The sequence below is a fragment of the Arachis stenosperma genome, chromosome 10 (genome assembly GCF_014773155.1).
Source record: "Arachis stenosperma cultivar V10309 chromosome 10, arast.V10309.gnm1.PFL2, whole genome shotgun sequence".
NCBI classification, from domain to species: Eukaryota; Viridiplantae; Streptophyta; class Magnoliopsida; order Fabales; family Fabaceae; genus Arachis; species Arachis stenosperma.
In genome coordinates this window covers 106,224,582-106,229,825 of record NC_080386.1, presented here as the reverse complement: position 1 = coordinate 106,229,825, position 5,244 = coordinate 106,224,582, and the positions used below count along the sequence as shown (strand labels likewise).

The window sequence follows — 5,244 nt, the reverse complement described above, 5'->3', positions numbered from 1 at the left end:
CCTCTTTGTTGTGTGAAGAATCTTAATTGTAAATTCAAACCACCACAAGGCATGAGGTTGAGTGAGGACTTTGTCAATATGACTATGTACATCTTTACTATCGATAATGATATAGCATAAGGATTTTTTTGCTACTTTTTATTTTTAATTGTAGTTATCCTTGTGTCTAAAATGGTAGCTTTGCGTTAGAGAGGATTTGGTTCATATTCACGACACAACTACAACCAGAGAAGATCTGTTTTGTCTCATACTTAGAAATCAAGTGTCTGAATTGGTAATAAAGCTGATGGCATTGAAAATAACATCAAATATTAGCATGACAAAATTAAAGAATGTTTGATCCCTTCCACCATTATTTGCGGTAAGTCAAAATCTTGATTGTCTCATTTTAACTAACTAAAATAAATAACCATTATACTCAAACATACTTAAGATGATGTGTCGTTACATACGGAGGATCATAACCTACTGAAAAAATATACACATTATATGCCACTAACCCATGACCTTTAATTTCTAAGTTCTCGTTGATTATCTGGATATTTTTATTATAATAAAAAAGTCACATCCTATTTGTTATATAGATATATGTCCCATTCAAACAGAACGAAGATCATTGGTATCTAATGGTAATGAGCATTCTTGACAAAATACTTTATCATTTAGACTCTCATTGTAAGATTGAAGACGATGAACCATGCAAGCACCATATTAGATATATAGTAAGTTCACCTACTATACATACAAAGCAAATAATAATATTACTTCGAATAATAAAGCACAATATTTTTATTACAAGGAGTGACTCTTTCTGAAATAATATTTTCAAAGAAGTATACAAAATGTGATATATAAGAAATAGTGAGTTTTGAGGGTTGAGAAATTCGTAGAACAATAGGTATTCTTAAGTGCCACTACAAAAAAGACACTAAATTGCGGGAGTTTTTTTTCGGTTTAGCGGGAGTTTTTGACCGCGCAAAAAGTTACATCGGTTCAGAAAATTAACGCAGTTATGTGTCCTGCTATTTAATTGCGGGAGTTTTTAAGAAACCGCTGTTATCTGGTATATATTGCGTCAGTTTTTTACCCCTGCAATTAGCAGCGGTTTTTTCCAACTTTGTAGCGGTTTAAAACTCCCGCAATTTGGTAAGCCAATATTTAAAAAAAAAATTGTGGGAGTTTGAAATCCCCACAAAATATGACCCAATATTAAAAAGAAAGAAGGCAGAACAGATTCAAACATTCATAATATCAAACAAGCTAATCAAATACATCTATTTTAAAACAATCTTCTGTTTTGGCATTCTCACATAATTAGTCATAAAATTTATATTGAGAAATGATTGATGAAAAAATAAAACCAATTTAATCAAACATAGTATAGGATTGCCAATTTGGTTGTCAATAAGAGTTCCTGCACAAAAAGATTAAAATAGAAATTAAAGTCATTAATTTAAGAGTTGTAATTAGCATAAACTAAGTTGTAATTGAAAGGTCATTATTACATACACCAGTCAAAACATATTAGAAACTTATTTAACAGAAACTAAGTTGTAATTAGCAATAGAGTTGGAATACATACCCAGGATCATGCTATGCTGTGAAGGAACATCTGCAATTCATTTCATATTGTGCCATGGATAAAGTCGAAAAAGAATCCAATTGAAAGAATCCAAGGGTCTTTTCCTTTTTAATCATAAACTTGCCAAATAAGGAATAAAATGACATTATACTACAATTTATATGGATTTACATGTATACTCCAAAAAAATGAAAACAATAAACCGCTAGTTTGAACCATGAAGGCAAAGTATGGCATGAGTATGAAAATTCGTAAGAACATTTTAAAGAAATTCACAATATAGCTTCAAAAGGCTAAGTATGCAAATTAATTAGAAAAATACAAGCATTGAACCATGTATATTTTCATGCACAATTTATTGATTCTTTTTTAGTTCGGTGTAAAAGTCTACTCGATTTCAACTAATTTGATTTGAGGTCAACTTGCTATGAGATAAATATCTTCCAAATCTGTTTTTTCCCTTTTTATTTTTCCATCAATAAGACTCAAGAATTATTTATACTAATAAAAAATGATATAAAGTAATTTCTTTATTCATATGCATTAGTATATTTGTTTTTCCATGTCAAAATTGAACAAGTATACCTTTCAACAAACAGAGTATCACCAAAGAATACAACTCCCATGGCAGCAACAATAACAAATAAATGAGTGGCTTGAATGTGCTACATACACTATTAAAGGCATGAAAATTAAAAATAAAAAACTAAGAACACAAGCTAATAAGGAAAATTAAAGCATATAAAGCATTTCCCATAAAAAAAACTATATACTAGTACTACTCTTTGAAATTAATCATACGCAAACTGCACTATATATATAATTAGGTGCGCAATATGTTTCCTTTACTGTAAATTGTCATAGTAGTTCAATATTAGACAATTAAGACAATTCTTCACTAATTACCATGCTTGGAAGATATCAACTTTGGAAGCCTAGCTAAATAAGACATGCAAATTATCAATTCCCACGAGAAAAAAAAATGCATAGCCTTAGATCAAACCCTTTATCATTAGCCAAAAACTATATACATAACCTGATTATTAGGATGAACGACTCTTCTCTAATTCATGAAGAACATAACTCTGCTCTAGTTCAATATTACAAACCACAATATTTTACTAGTTGAATGGTAAAAATACAAATCAAAACAAATACTTGGCATTATAGAGTCATTTCACTGAACACTTGGCGTGCATGAATTTAAACGAAAATAATTAGCACAATCCAAGCAAATCAAATGCACAAATTCTTCAATTTTAAGCACGGCAAACCAAAATCAATCAAGAATTATTAGCCAAATAATCAACAATACCAAACTCAACAACTAAAATAACATATTTTAAAGTTTACTAAATATTTACAAAGCATGCCTATTAAAGGAAAGGATAAGACAAATCCTAAAAAAATCAATCCACAAGTTATGAGGCCATAGCAACTCATTAAGTCCTTAACTTATACAATATTAAAGGCATTAATATTAAAAAATAAAAAAATAAAAACACAAGCTAATAAGGAAAAGTAAAAAAACACAATATGAGTAACCAAGAGAGAATTAGGGAATATGAAAATAAAGTTTGACCAAGTTTAAACAAGGTAAATTGCACTAAAATAAAATTGAATTGACCAAGTATGTGACATAGGTAAAGAGAAATTTGTGAATTCTAAGTGGTGTTGAGAGTGAAAAGGATTAAAAGCTTTCACAATGACAAGTAATGTGAGAGGTGTAATAAATTAATGCAAATCTAATGAACTATTCTCATATAAGAAATGTGATGTGGAGTGAGTGGAATATAAAATTCAATGTTTATGAAGAGAAAATGAGATGTTAATAAGCATTGCTTACATTAGATTTGTCAAAATTGAACTGCTCAATTGATGGCACCCAAAAGAAATCAGCATCAACACGCATTGGCCAACCTAACCGAAAGCAATCCATTGACCTGCAATTAGATCACTAGAAGTTAATACCCAGATAAGTATTAAAAACAACCACAAGAGGAAAAGGGAACACAGCAAAGCAAATTATTAATAATCCAATATTCACAAATACTTCAATCTCTTTAAATTGACATTAAGCATGAAATTCAAGAAACATGCATAATATTATCCAGTTTAGGCAACTATATTATTTAAAACTTGCATAATCCAATAACAATTTCATTCATTGTAATATGTCTAATACTATAGTTGACCAAAAGAATATGATGCACAAGCAAACATGCAATTCAAAATCCAAAGTATTATAGAGGCATATCGCTGAACACTTGGCATGCATGAATTTGAACATGAATAATTAGCACAATTCAAACAAATTAAATGTACAAATTCTTCAATTTAAGCACAGCAGTCTGAAATTAATAAAGAATTATCATCTAAATTATCAACAATACCAAACTCAAGAACTAAAATAACATGTTCAAAATTCACTAACCAAAACTAATTCTAATTTAAAAATTCTAATTCAAACTAAGTTAAACCTAAAAATTCAAATTCAATTAAATTCAAACTAAATCTGAACAACAAAATTAAAATTTAGCTAAAAACTTCATCAACTTCAAGATCAGAAAAAAGAAAATGAAACCTGGTGCGAATTGACAAAATGAGTTATAGGGAGAGGGGGGATGCTAGTTGAACTTAGAAATGGAGTGGCTAGCAGTTGCAATGAGCAGAGGGGATGAATCACCAGAACGATACTGGCATTGGCTGTGTAAGGAGGGTTGACGCAGAGGAAGCAGTGGCAGTTAACGAAGGGTGCGGTGGGTCGTGGCTCAGTGGTCAGAGATAAATAAAGAGAAAGGAAGAGGGACAGAACTGTGGCAACAGGCGAACAGCAAGCAAGAGCGTCAGCGACGCAACCAGCAGCAGCAGCAGCAGCCAGTGAACAGAGTTTCTGATGAAAAGATGAGTTTAGGGAAATATAGACGATGGGTTTACGGAACAAAGGCTCGGCAAAACAAAGCTTCTGGTGAGAAACATAAACGATGGATTTAGGAAAGGATTGAGAATGTGGTTTTGAGTTGGGCGGGTTTAGGTTTTCATTTTGTGCCAAATTTGGGAAAAATGAAAGAAGAGGCTATTTTAGAAAATTAAAAACCTTTTAATGGGGTTTATAGAACTTCTGTAGATTAAAAATAAAAAATCTTGTAAATTGATTTTCGAAAAGTGAAAAGAAAAAAAATATTTTTTTTAATAATTTTGCAGAAATTTATAAAAAGTCCTGTTGAATAATTCTGGTAAAATAAAACATTTTTTTTTGTAGTGTGCACAAATATATAATTATTAAAATTGTTGATTATTTAATTTAATATATATATATATATATATATATATATATATATATATATATTGCTTTTGACTGTCTTGTATTACATGATACGTTATTACACAACAATAATTTAGCTGTATGGGTTATGCAATGAATGGATGTGCAACAGAAATTCACTCATATGATCTCCAAAAGATAACTTTTAGCATAGATAATTGTGCACTTTAATTACACTAACACATGTGTTAACGCTTAGTAAAACAAATTACAGCTGGATGAGGAAAGGAGTAGGAAGTATGTAGCATTAGATTTCGTCACCAAAAATTGGAATAAGATACGAATAGATGTTAACGAGAGATTTTAATTATGGTAGCTTATGATACACCAGTAGCAT

At 30.3% G+C, this 5,244-nt stretch overlaps 1 long non-coding RNA gene across 1 annotated transcript; it reads right to left on the bottom strand.

Moving 5' to 3' along the window:
• Positions 1 to 789: 789 nt before the first annotated feature.
• Positions 790 to 4,633, bottom strand: LOC130954875 (uncharacterized). Its single transcript, XR_009076449.1, has 4 exons — positions 4,167 to 4,633; positions 3,429 to 3,525; positions 1,583 to 1,701; positions 790 to 1,414 (listed from the first exon to the last, which is right to left on the bottom strand). It is a non-coding gene; the product is annotated as an uncharacterized LOC130954875 (long non-coding RNA).
• Between the last annotated feature and the right edge of the window lie 611 nt (positions 4,634 to 5,244).